At 38.9% G+C, this 14,412-nt stretch overlaps 1 protein-coding gene and 1 long non-coding RNA gene across 4 annotated transcripts in view; one reads left to right on the forward strand and one right to left on the reverse strand.

Annotated features, from left to right (window-relative positions):
* LOC138947217 (uncharacterized) overlaps positions 1-14,412 on the reverse strand; it is a 69,479-nt gene that overhangs the window by 31,653 nt on the left and 23,414 nt on the right. The gene's annotated exons all lie outside the window — the stretch shown is intronic.
* LOC138947192 (uncharacterized) lies at positions 7,125-13,690 on the forward strand. 3 transcript variants are annotated; one of them, XR_011449587.1, is made up of 5 exons: positions 7,125-7,532; positions 8,527-8,599; positions 8,886-9,046; positions 9,584-9,649; positions 13,534-13,689. It is a non-coding gene; the product is annotated as an uncharacterized lncRNA (long non-coding RNA). The 3 variants fall into 3 exon arrangements; XR_011449586.1 differs by lacking the exon at positions 7,125-7,532 and adding an exon at positions 7,881-8,023 and having other exon boundaries at positions 13,534-13,690; XR_011449585.1 differs by lacking the exon at positions 7,125-7,532 and having other exon boundaries at positions 8,085-8,599; positions 13,534-13,688.

Here is a 14,412-nt window from a genome sequence, read left to right on the forward strand (position 1 = left end):
AAAAACAAAACTACTTCATGAAAGGTCATACATTCATCAAAAACAAATAAAACCTAGCGATATGTTTTGTCTTCTTACAGAGTCATGGAGTGCGTGTGTCTGTGTTTCGATACACAGACGTTCGGAGAAACACGAACGTCAAGTTCAAGTAAAACGACCCCTGACACACACATTTTGACCCGTGCACAAGACTTTGTATCGATAAACGAAGCACAAATAAGAAACAAGTCGCGTAAGGCGAAAATACAACATTTAGTCAAGCTGTCGAACTCACAGAATGAAACTGAACGCACTGCAATTTTTCAGAAAGACCGTATACTCGTAGCATCGTCAGTCCACCGCTCGTGGCAAAGGCAGTGAAATTGACAAGAAGAGCGGGGTAGTATAGTTGCGCTGAGAAGGATAGCACGCTTTTCTGTACCTCTCTTCGTTTTAATTTTCTGAGCGTGTTTTTAATCCAAACATATCATATCTATATGTTTTTGGAATCAGGAACCGACAAGAAATAAGATGAAAGTGTTTTTAAATTGATTTCGAAAATTTAATTTTGATCATAAGTTTTATATTTTTAATTTTCAGAGCTTGTTTTTAATCCCAATATAACATATTTATATGTTTTTGGAATCAGGAAATGATGAAGAATAAGATGAACGTAAATTTGAATCGTTTTATAAAAAATATTTTTTTTTACAATTTTTTAGATTGTTAATGACCAAAGTCATTCATTAATTAATGTTTAAAGGGTTACGCGGCATCTGAGCACAGCACACACACACACACACAGCAATACAGCACACCGTCTTGTACCTCCTTCTGCCCTGCCGAAGTCGGGGTATCCTTTTTAATCCACCGAACAATTAATATCCACAGCCATGTGTGTCTCCTGCCTCCGAACACACACGCTACAGAGCTCGACTCGATGTGCGCAGTTTCGTATAAAAATTATTTTCCAAATTTCCCCACTGTGTTTTATAAAATAATCATATTATGAAAGCACATACATTCTTATCTTAGTTGTTATGTATTCATTGTTGGTAAACATCGGCATTATTCATGTTTTACTTTAAACGCAATCATTGTTATTTATAGATCACAGGCACCTGATGTAAGTAGGTCACACACGTGTAAATGTTGTGCCCAGTCCTTGTTTTTATATTTAGTCAAGTTTTGACTAAATATTTTAACATCGAGGGGGAATCGAAACGAGGGTCGTGGTGTATGTGCGTGTGTCTGTCTGTCTGTGTGTGTGTGTGTGTAGAGCGATTCAGACTAAACTACTGGACCAATCTTTATGAAATTTGACATGAGAGTTTCTGGGTATGAAATCCCCGAACGTTTCTTTCATTTTTTTGATAAATGTCTTTGATGACGTCATATCCGGCTTTTCGTGAAAGTTGAGGCGGCACTGTCACGCCCTCATTTTTCAACCAAATTGGTTGAAATTTTGGTCAAGTACTCTTCGACGAAGCCCGGGGTTCGGTATTGCATTTCAGCTTGGTGGCTTAAAAATTAATTAATGACTTTGGTCATTAAAAATCTGAAAATTGTAAAAAAAAATAAAAATTTATAAAACGATCCAAATTTACGTTTATCTTATTCTCCATCATTTGCTGATTCCAAAAACATATAAATATGTTATATTCGGATTAAAAACAAGCTCTGAAAATTAAATATATAAAAATTATTATCAAATTTTTTTTTTCGAAATCAATTTAAAAACACTTTCATCTTATTCCTTGTCGGTTCCTGATTCCAAAAATATATAGATATGATATGTTTGGATTAAAAACACGCTCAGAAAGTTAAAACGAAGAGAGGTACAGAAAAGCGTGCTATGCAGCATAGCGTAACCACTACCCCGCTCTTCTTGTCAATTTCACTGCCTATGCCGTGAGCGGTGGACCACGAGTATACGGTCTTGCTGCGTTGCATTGCGTTCAGTTTCATTCTGTGAGTTCGACAGCTACTTGACTAAATATTGTATTTTCGCCTTACGCGACTTGTTGTTTCTGTTATTATTCTAGTTAGCAGGTCTAGTTGAGCACGTATTAAGTATCATGTACCCACTACTAGTCATTGTGCATTTTAGTTAATGGACTGATGATGTCATTTGTATGGAGTCGACGCACGTGCGAGGATATGTATGTGTGGGAGGGGGGGGGGGGGGGCGGGAGATGGAAGCTTGCTGTATGTTATGTAATGCATATATTGTGTGTGATACGTGGAAATGTGATACTATTTATTTGCATGTATGATACAGGTACAAATGTGATAATTGTAGGCTTATACTAGTGATTACTGTGTGTGATACATGAAATGTGATATGAATGCTGTTTTTATATGTTATACTCTTACTTTCTCCCAAGCGCAAGACAAATTCTTCTATGAAAATTGAAGCCAATAAAATTTGAGTTGAGTTGAGTTGAGTTGAGTTGAGTTGAGTCTACCTTTGATTTTTTTTTATTGACACATCTGATTACTTAAAGTTTTACAGTAGTAAAAACATTCTCTGTACCACAATCAAAAAAGAAATACTCATTCCCTAAAGACTGCTGAACACCATGCATTTTTCATGTAACCACCGTTTTGCCCAAAATTCGCACAAAATTGCTAAAATAAGGGCCTGAAAGCAAAAAAACCAAACTAAAATGGTAACCCTATTCTTTTTTTTACATTAAATGAATGTGAATAGTGTCTATATCTTGCCCAGAAAATATTAGAGCACTCGCATATTCCTTATAATACCTATAATTTTTATTCCAAAAAGTAGGGGGTAGGGGTATAAAAGATGCTGCCACTCGAAAACAAAGCACGTTGACCTACAGTTTTCTTGTGTTTATTTTGAAGGTAAGATATCAAATATCCTGCTGCAAGAAAATCAGAGTGCTGTCATATTTTCTTTTGTCATTATGGTTGTTTGAACAACAAGATTCGCTGATTTTTGTAATTATTTCAACACAGGATGTCGTTATCGGTTTGAGTTTACTTTAATTTTTTGTGTCAATTGACATATTTTGTTACTAAAAAGCATATTCTACCTACCACAATACAAAAAAAGTACCCATTCACTAATGACTGCTGAACAACATGCACATCATATAACCACTGTTTTGGTCAAAATGTTCAGAAACTGCCGAAAAGAGGGCCTCATAGCAAAAAAACTAAAACGTTGTCCCTACTTTTTTTTACACTAAATTAATATGGATGGTGTCTATATCTTGCCCAGAAAATATTAGAGCACTGTCATATTTTTGGTCAAATGCCGCGTATCCCTTTAAGCCACCAAGCTGAAATGCACTACCGAAGTCCGGCCTTTGTCGAAGATTGCTTGGCCAAAATTTCAATCATTTTGATTGAAAAATTAGGGTGTGACAGTGCCGCCTCAACTTTTACAAAATGCCGGATATGACGTCATCAAAGACATTTATCGAAAAAAAGAAGGAAAAAAACGGGGATATCATTCCCAGGAACTCTCATGTAAAATTTCATAAAGATCGGTCCAGTAGTTTAGTCTGAATTGCTCTACACACACACACGCACAGACAGACAGACAGACAGACAGACAGACACACACACACACACACACACACACACACACACACACACACACACACACATACACCACGACCCTCGTCTCGATTCCCCCTCTATGTTAAAACATTTAGTCAAAACTTGACTAAATGTAACAATAATAAAAGCAAGGAAAATAGCAACAAGATATGCAAACATCTAACAAAGCCGAGCAAGCAGAATGACAGGTCTAATGAAAAACAAAGAGGTACTGAGTCGGAAAGAAGATCGCGATTCTTTCCTTCGCTGCACGACGCAAATCTTCTGTGACCTTTGACCAAACGTAGCTTCCACATTCGATCACTCAGCTTAATATTTACAACAGAAAGCCGAGGGGCCGGGATGGAATACCGAGATGAACCTACAGAACTGTGCATCCTCAAACCTGACATATTCATCCCAACATTTAATGAACTCAAAAACACAGAAAGTTGCTTTCACACGCCAGCTTTGATTGCCAGTGGTTATCAAACCGGGACTCGTGTGGTTATCAGCACGGAACCCGTGTTTTACGAGGGTAACAGAATAAGCAATGTATACATGCTTTTTTTCATCCGGCCCTCGCCCATTACGGCGTAACAAACAAGAAGAAATAGAAGATAAGTTTAACTATAGTACAAATGACATATTTTATTTATTCATATGAAGTCTTATATCGCGCGCGTATCTCCAGACTCGGACTCAAGGCGCAGGGATCTATTTATGCCGTGTGAGATGGACTTTTTTACACAATACATCACGCATTCACATCGACCAGCAGATCGCAGCCATTTCGGCGCATATCCTACTTTTCACGGCCTATTATTCCAAGTCACACGGGTATTTTGGTGGACATTTTTTATCTATGCCTATACAATTTTGCCAGGAAAGACCCTTTTGTCAATCGTGGGATCTTTAACGTGCACACCCCAATGTAGTGTATATGATGCAGGGGCGGATCAGTTGCTTTGTAATTAGGGGGGGGGGGGGGTGCACTTTGAATCGAATCGAAAGTGAATGTGATGGGCGCGAAGCGCCCGAATTTGCTAGGGGGGTCCGGGGGCATGCCCCCCCCGGAAAAAATGTTTGGCTCAAAGAAGCAAAATGGTGCCACCTGGTGCCATTTGAACTTATAAATAGTCATAGAATCAGCTTTCCAATTTTTTTTTTTTTTGCTGGAGGGGGGGGGGGTGCACGTGCACCCTAGAAGTCTTGTGTCTCGGTCAAATTTGCGTGGCTCCCAATCATTTCATAAAAGATTTCCATTTTCTTGTTTCTGCGGCTGCGCAAGTTATTTTGCCTAGGTCATGGCCGAACTTTAGGCCTACGGAGAAATATCGCTGGATATTTTCTCCCTAGATTAACAGATACAAAGAAGGGAAGTCATGCTGTATGAAATGATTGGGAGCCACGCAAATATGACCTCTTGATTCCGACCATGAACCCGCTGTTGATAATCTGGAAGGTCGTACCAGAAATGCAGATCTATCTCTGGCCGATTCATAGATTCAACCTACAAACTGCGACCTCATCTGTGATCAGATGGCCAAGCGATGCGTGAAATCTTTTTCTAAAGCCTTATGGCTCGTTTCGACAAGCATTAAACGGATGAAATTAATCACATGCAGTTTATTCTTCAGAAAAATGCACACAAAATAGGTTGGGTTCGGTGATTTGTACATAAACGTCTTCCTCACGATAGATTCGCTGATTTGTCTTATGAAGCCGTCATCAACACCAACACAATGATTGCAGAAGCAAACTCTGTACCTACACGACCGAGACACAAGACTGAATACAGCATGACTTCCCTTCTTTGTCTCTGTTAATCTAGGGAGAAAATATCCAGCGATATTTTTCCGTAGGCCTAAAGTTCGGCCATGACCTAGGCAAAATAACTTGCGCAGCCGCAGAAACAAGAAAATGGAAATCTTTTATGAAATGATTGGGAACAACGCAATTTGACCTCTTGATTCCGACCATGAACCCGCTTCTTCAGAAAAATGCACACACAAAATGGGTTGGGTTCGGTGATTTGTACATAAACGTCTTCCTCGCGATAGATTCGCTGATTTGTTTTATGAAGCCGTCATCAACATAGACTAACACGAACACAATGATTGCAGAAGCAAACTCTGTACATACACGACCGAGACACAAGACTGATTATTTCACAGCTGCAATGTGAATAGAGAACAAAGACGTTTTGGGTAAGCTTACTCACGTCTTTACTGACAAGTTAGGAACAGACGGAAAATTCCGAACAAAAGTAAATGACGTCAAAGTCTCTTTCGCTTTGCGTGTAACTTTGTCATGACGTCTTTTTGTGACGACAGTATACGCGACAATTTGTTCGCTTCCGGTGTGATTTTAGACTGAAAAGTATGGCAATCCGAATGGTGCAAATGTCCCTTTTAGCTCTTGATGTCTAAATAACACATTATTTAGCTAAATAACGCGTTATTTAGCTAAACAATGCTTTATTTAGCTATATCAGGCATTATTTAGCTAAATAATGCATTGTTTAAATTAAACAATGCATTATTTACAGATACAGAAAAAATAGAGCCCAAAGCACTAAATAATGCATTGTTTAGCATAAATAAGAGATTGTGTTTGTAAATAACTCATTATTTATAAATAATTACGCGTTTTCTCTAAACAATATATTATATTGTAACGGGATGAGCGCGAGCTGTTGATCTGGTTGTTGATTGTTGTGTGTGTGAATGTTAATGAAGAATAAAACAGACACAAATTGTTCCAGGTTTCAATGTTCAGATTTATTCATCTGAACAAATTCGTATCGAATTTCAATATATCAGTGTATCGTTCATTCACATATAAAAATAGGCATGACATATGATAACCTTGTTCCGGACTATCTTCTTTACTGCAGACCTCGATTTCTCCCGTAGACTGGTTCTGATTTCTCTTTTCCCCCTTTCTTCTTGTAGACTGCTATCCCTTCGTGTAGCTTAGAACCTAGTGTTCTCTAACTCAATATTATATCCCTCCTCGTCCAGTCTCGAAGAAGCCGCCCCGATTTCTCCTGTCGGATAGCCCCACTTTCTCCTGTCGAATAACCTCAAAAGCCCCGTCTCGAAGAAGCATACTCGAACCACATCGCTCAGCCAAAAGAACCAAATCGCTAGAACAATCGCTAGGAACCCCGATTTCTCCTTTCCCTTCTCTATTTATCCCCTTCCTTGTTTGTTTACCTGTTACCTCTAGCTACCGCTAACGTTTCGATCGTCTATAACGATCTCCCTTGACTGTCCACGTTACCCCAATACATGTCCTAACAACATAAACAACATACCTTGTCTCTCCTTCCTTTCTTCTTGTTTCGTACCTTTAGCAACGAACCGACACTCTCGATCGTCTTAGAGTCAAGGCGATCGAGGATGTTTGTTTACGTTTCTCTAGGTAACTGCTAACAATGCTCAAACAACCTATCCTACCGAACTAAATCTCCATTTTACTTTCACTCAATCATTATCCTATCAATAATGAATCAATTCTAAAATGCATAACCATATTTACATGCACATTTTCATTACATAATATTCTCTCATCGTTCTGCTTCGATGAGATCTCGTATAACACCTTCTCAAGTCAAAGCGACCAAAAAGTGTTTGTTTACGTTTCTCTAGGTAACCTCTAACAACACAAACAATTTATCTAACTAAACTAAATCTCTGCTTCCTTTCACTCAATCATTATCTTATCAATAATGAATCAATTCTAAAATGCATGCAGTAATATTCACATGCACATTTCATAACATAATATTCTTTTATCGTTCTTCTTCGATGAGATCTCGAATAACACGTCATCTAAAATGGCGTCATCGAAGAGAAGATTACGTTCCATTGTGTTCATCTCATAAGAATGCGATCGATACGCACACGATTCCGAATAAAAACTACATAAACTAGTCAGCGAAAGTTTCCTGCTACGAACTGTGCAGTGGTTTTCTGGTGAGTACATCTTAACACAGTTAATATCATAACATTTGTCCACAAGTCTCCCAGTCTTTCACTTGTGTCAATGAAGAACACTTTTAGATCTGTATCACATGTTTCTCAGTGCAAAAGTTAGATCCACTAATGTTCAGGTTAAAGTTTCTGGATAATACTAATAGGGCCATCCATTACATGCACCCCCGCTTTCTAACATTATGCTCCGCATAATCTATCTTAAACATATTCTCCTGTAACTGTAACTACCAGAACTAGAACTAGAAATTGAAATTTGAAATTAAAACTTGAGTGAATCACTCACATTCTATTCTTCTGTTTCTGTTAGTGTTACTAAATTTTCTTGTATTTGAGGACGATGGTTGTCTTCCCGTCTTTTCTTTTAATCACGGATGAGACAAATGAATTTGTCGTCTGCACTTGTGCGAGTGCCGTGGCTTCTTCTATGGGCAGATATACCATGACAGGATATAACTTTGACTCTGCCCGAGGTAAGTCGGTTTTCTCTTTCTCCGGATTTTCTTCATTTACAGAAGCGTCACTTATGTTCTCATAGACTGGTACTTGCTCCATCTGTAACACATTAATATCGTATTGCGCTAATTAAGTTATTCATAGTCAATGTTTTCATATTTGTCAACCGTCCATACTACAATACATCTTGTATTACCCACTTATCTTCTAAAACTAACCGAGACCGAGTAACATTGTTAGGATCGAAAAAGCGTGCTACAGTACCTTCGTGCTTTACCAATTTCACATCGCCTAACAATAACTCGACTCCTTGAGAACTCCACCTGTCCAGTTTGAATAATTATCTTGGCCTAGTGCCTCACATTATTGTCACACAGGGATATATATGTCTCGAAACCAGCCTCAATTTACCTTGAGTTACGCTCCATCATACTAACTAACACAATCCATACGAAAGACGTATATGAGAATACTGTTTATGAATGACTATCTTTTGCACAATGTCATCGTTATGTTCCAGGAAACAAGGCGAAGTTACGAACAGTTCAGTCTCCACTTCTCCATCCACGTCGGCACATTCTTTCCTTTATAAGGTAACAGTCTGTCAATGTGATACGCCTTTGAATCTTTCTTTGGTCTAGTTTTAATAAGGTATGTCAAATCATCAATCTTGTTGGTGATGATATACGGTCCTTTCCATTTTGACGTCATTTTAGTACACACACCTATCTTCCTGACAGGGTTGAACAACCAGACTAATTGTCCTACACTCAGTTCACGTTTTCTGGTTTTCATGTTGTAGTACTTTTCTTGATGCACTGCACTTTTCTTTAAATGTTTCCGCGCATGTTCATGTACTTTTTGAAATGTCTGTTCCAGGTTTGCAGTGTAGACATCTGGGGAAACATCTTCTTCTTCAGCTCCGGGTCGCCCAAACACCAGTGACATCGGTAGTCTCGCCTCACGTCCCAGCATCATTCGATTTGGAGTTATACCTGTACTGCAGTGAACCGACGATCTGTATGCCGAGGCCAGCAGAGGTAAGTAGATATCCCAGCTTTTCTGGTTGTTTTCGCAGTACGCTGTTAACATAGCAGCCAGTGTTCTGTTGAATCGTTCTACAATTCCATTTGCTTGAGGCCGCATGCTTGTAGATCTGGTCTTGTTTATCCCCACTAGATTACACATTTCCTTGAATAACACTGATTCAAAGTTTGTGCCCTGATCAGTGTATAGTGTTAGTGGATACCCAAATCTGCTTGCGAAATGGGTTATGAAGGCTTGTGCTACCGTCTTTGCTTCTTGATTTGGAATTGGTATTGCTTCTGTCCATCGTGTGAATTGATCTGTGATGACCAAAATATGTGTGTTTCCCATCACTGTTTTGGGAAAAGGTCCACATATGTCTAGATTCACTCGTTCCAGAGGTTCACCAACTCCACAATGTCCAAGTGGAACACGTTTTTGATGAGATTTTCTAGCAGCACACTTATCACATTGGACACAGTAGCGTTTGATACAATCATCCATGGCTGGCCAATAATATGACTGTTTTATTCTCTCTCCTGTCTTTTCAGATCCAAGATGACCAGCGGTGGGAACGTCGTGATGATTCTTCATAACATCTTCTTGCTTTGACTCAGGTACGATCATTTGTAGCCCTGCATCTTTATCATTCTGAAGACGCTTTCTGTAGAGAATACCATCTACCATACATAGTCTGTCCCACTGAGCCCAAAGTGTTTTTGCCTGAGAACGTTTTGTAGAGAGATCTGCCCATTTTGGTCGCTCCTTTGATTTCATCTTCGCAGATAGAAGTGGTTCAATATCTTGATCTTCAAGTTGAGCTTGGCTAAGTTCTTCTGCATTCCATCCGTCCAGAGATAATGGATGAAATCTGACTTCAAAATCAGGTTTTTCTGTACTTGATGATGAGTCTAGAGTTTTACTACATGACGGTTTCTGTTCATCCTCCACAATCATAGCTATGTTGTGGTTTTCTTGCTTGACTTGCTTGCTTGCAGAACTGAGGATATCAGAGAAAGAGAATTGAACTGCTGTTGACTTGTCTTCGGAACTGAGGATGTCAGAGAAAGAGAATTGAACTGCTGTAGGTCTTAGTTCATCATTCTTGGTTCTCCGTTGTGTCAAAGTACATGCAACAAAGTTTTCTTCTTTCATTGTTTCTTGATCTCTTTGTTGTTGTCTCAGGCATGATGTACAGGGTTTTCTGCTCAAAGCATCTGCATTGGAATGTTTCAACCCAGCACGATGAACAACATTCAGATCATATGTTCCCAGTTCCTGTAACCATCTTGCTGTTTGACCGCTAGGATTCTTCAGATTTTTCATCCAACTCACTGCAGCGTTATCAGTTCGTATGGTCACCTTCTGTCCATACAGGTAGTGATGAAATTTCTTCAGTGCTTCCACTACTGCTAGTAATTCTTTTCTGGTCACACAATAGTTTTGTTCAGCTTTCCCATGAGCTTTACTCATGTAGGCAATGACTTTTTCTTGGCCTTCTTGTATTTGAGAAAGTACTGCTCCCACGGCTGTGTCACTAGCATCAGTGTCCAAAATGAAATCTGAGTCAGGTAGTGGATATGCCAAAATCGGTGCTGTAGTAAGTTTTTCTTTCAGTGTTTTGAAAGAATCTTGACAATCTGAAGTCCATTCAAAATGCCGATTTTTCTCGCAGGCTTGATGTAATGGTTTTGCAATTTTGGCAAAATCTCGAACGTATCGACGATAATAGCCACAGAGACCAATGAAACTTCGAACTTCTTTTGTCGATTTTGGTGTAGGCCATTCATCCACTGCTTTGATTTTCTCTGGATCAGTTTTCACTCCATTTTCACTGACAACATGTCCAAGGAACTGAATTTCCTTTTGAAACAAGTTACATTTCGACGGCTTGAGTTTCAACTTTGCCTCTTGAAATCTTTGTAGCACGTGTCCCAGTCTTTCAACTCCTTCTTCAAAGGTTTTGCTTGGAACGATAGTGTCATCTACAAACAACAAACATTCTTCCCATTGTAGGTCTCTGAGTACGTTTTCCATGAGTCTTTCAAATGTAGCTGGCGAGTTTGACAGACCAAAAGGTAAGACATTGAAGTGGAAAAGTCCCATCTTGGTAGTAAATGCAGTTTTCTTTTTAGACTGTTCATCCATAGGAATCTGCCAGAATCCACTTTGTAGATCAACTGTTGAGAACCAATGGTTTCCAGCTAACGCATCAAGACAGGTGTCGATTCTTGGGAGAGGATAAGCATCTGACACAGTTATGTCGTTTAGACGTCTATAGTCCACACAGAATCGTATTGTTCCATCTTTCTTCCTGATGAGAGTAACTGGAGATGACCAACTGCTGTTTGATGGTTCAATGACATTTCTTTTCAGCATCTTCTCCACTTCTTCTTTTTCTGCTTTCGCTAATGCCAAAGGTTGTTGCCGGGGTGGTAGTTTGACTGGCCTTGCTTCTCTCGTGTTGATTACATGAGTAGCTTTATCAGTCAAACCCATGTCATCAGATGATGTGGCAAAAACGTCTTGATATCGTATCAACAGCTGTTTCAAACTCTGTACTTGATGAGGCTCTAAATGTTCTGTACTTCTTTTCAACAGGTCTTGTAGATGTTCAGGAATCTGATCACTTCTGTTATCTTTTTTTTTAATGTTTGTAGATCTCACCTCTTCTGGTTGCTGTTCATACACAGATTCACATCTCCCAAGTTGTTGATTTGGGTACAATACCACATCTTTGTCGGTAGTGTTCACTATTTTTGCAACAAGGTTGACTTTGCTTTGTGTCAATGCTGGTAGTAGAACAATACCTCTGTTGTGTACAATTGTAGAAAGTGGTTCCATGTACAGCAGTTGATTCAAGTGTTCTCTCTCTGGTATTTGCACTGAAATCCATCTTACAGTATGTGCAGGTAGATTTGTTGTAGAAGTTGCTTGAATTTGGCCAATCATTTCATGTCTTCCAATACAACAGGAAAGTGTGTCATTTTGAAGTTGTATTTTCAACTTTTTGAAGTCGATTTGACAGCAATGTTTTAGAAGAAAGTCTTGTCCTAGAATGCCATCAACTGGAATGTCACAGACTATAATCACATGTTCAAATGTGCTTTGTCCCAACGTGATTTTAAACACTGCTGATCCTTGTTGCTTAATTGCTTGACCATTCACGGCAACTAATGGAGTAGACACTTGAAGAGGTGAAATACTGTTTTTGTTAAGTTTATCAAAAACTGACGCAGAAAGAAGAGTTGTAGTGCTTCCACAATCAACTAGAAAGTTGACTTTTTCTTGGTTCTCTACCAATACAGAAGTATACATTCCATTGTCAGTATCACTAATTTTTGATCCCGATACACCAATTCTTCTTGGAACATCTTCTTGTGTTTTATCTTCTTTCTCTTTGTTTTCCTGTTCCGTAATTTCTTCTTTCTTCATGTAGCGTTGACTATCTTCCCTGTTTTTCTGTTCCATCGTTTCTTCTTTCTTCATGTTGGGTCTTCGTCGATTTACCGATTCTCGACCCTTTAAAATCGGCGGTTCTCGTTTCCCTCTCTTCTCTGTTGAGAACGTCCATTGTGGGTTGGTCGAGTTTCAAATTGTTCCTGTTCTTTGCACTTCCTGTACAAATTACAGTCTTTCAAACTGTGGTCAGAGCGTTTACAACATGTGCAAAACTGTGTTCTCTGTCTGCAGTCTCTGGACAAATGTGTAGTCCCATTACATGTCCAGCACCGTCTGTCTTCCTTTTGTTGTTGACGATTTCGAGTAGATGTCTCCGGTGAAGAATTTATCATCATTGATTCTTCTCCGTTCTTTTTCTGTGGTACCATGATAGCTTCATACATGTCAGCCACCTCTTCAGCTTCTCGAATGGTTTGACAGTTTCTCTCCAAACATCGCCATTTTATGTCTGGACTCATATTTTTATACCATTGCTGTAGTGCAAGTTGATGTTGAGTTGATGACCCAACGTTTGGATATGCCCTTTGTGCAAGTAGCAGAAGTTCATCAGAAAAGTCTGCCAATCCTTCATTTGGTAGTCTTTTTCTGTTTTCAAACTGTGTGGTCCAGTACACCCCATGTCTGGATGCTGTGCCGAATCTCTGTCGCAGTTGAAATATAAGACTGGCATATTCTCTTTTCTCATGAGGTGCTAGTCCAGCGTAGAATCTTCTAGCTTGTCCTTTCAAACAGGCTCCAAGAGTGAGTGTTCTTTCTCTCAGTGTCCAACCACCTAAATCAGCAATACATTCAAACTGATCTAAGTATGTCTCAAAGTCATCACTCCCATCGAAAAGTTGTGGTTTCATTTGTAGACCTCTTCTACTTGATCCTTTGTATGTCTTGTCTGTTACTGTTAGTTCTTGAACACCTCCAGTAGAATTATGACTATTTCCTCCCATCGGAAATTCTGCTCCCTCAGTTTCTTCATCACGTAGATACTGTTCATAAAATTGTTCAGGATTCATCATTGTTAATACTTTCTTTTCTTCTTTTGCAGAAATCAATCAAGTCCAATCCAAGCAGAATCTCCGTAAAAAGTCAATTTTAAAGAAAAGTCATTCCTCATCTGGTATAAAAGTCAAAAGACATCTCCTTCTCGTAAAATCCTCTTCTTCAACGATATCAGCTACGGCTATGTATAAAACATGTATCAAAAGTCAATAAAGTTTATAAAAATCACTTCCAGGCTACTATGCTTCTTCTCATTTCTTCAGTTCCTCTTCTTTCTTCTTGTTGTACGTTGTCTAGTTTCTTCAGTTCCTCTTCTTTCTCTCCTGTTGCACGTTGTCTCAATCACATGAAGATTTTAATCCGTGAATAATCACATGAAGATAATAATCCGTGAATAATCACATGAAGATAATAATCCGTGAATCAGCAGGGTTATATCCATATTTTTTTTTTTTTTTTTTTTTTTTTTTCACACACACACTTTAATTCATGAATCCACTGCAGGGTTATTTCCAAGAAATGTGTCTTTCACAAAAGAATCACAAATCCCACTTCTGACACCATTGTAACGAATCGCTGTTGCTCTCGTTGTTGATTGTTGTGTGTGTGAATGTTAATGAAGAATAAAACAGACACAAATTGTTCCAGGTTTCAATGTTCAGATTTATTCATCTGAACAAATTCGTATCGAATTTCAATATATCAGTGTATCGTTCATTCACATATAAAAATAGGCATGACATATGATAACCTTGTTCCGGACTATCTTCTTTACTGCAGACCTCGATTTCTCCCGTAGACTGGTTCTGATTTCTCTTTTCCCCCTTTCTTCTTGTAGACTGCTATCCCTTCGTGTAGCTTAGAACCTAGTGTTCTCTAACTCAATATTATATCCCTCCTCGTCCAGTCTCGAAGAAGCCGCCCC

This window comes from Littorina saxatilis, linkage group LG14, assembly GCF_037325665.1.
Source record: "Littorina saxatilis isolate snail1 linkage group LG14, US_GU_Lsax_2.0, whole genome shotgun sequence".
NCBI classification, from domain to species: domain Eukaryota; kingdom Metazoa; phylum Mollusca; class Gastropoda; order Littorinimorpha; family Littorinidae; genus Littorina; species Littorina saxatilis.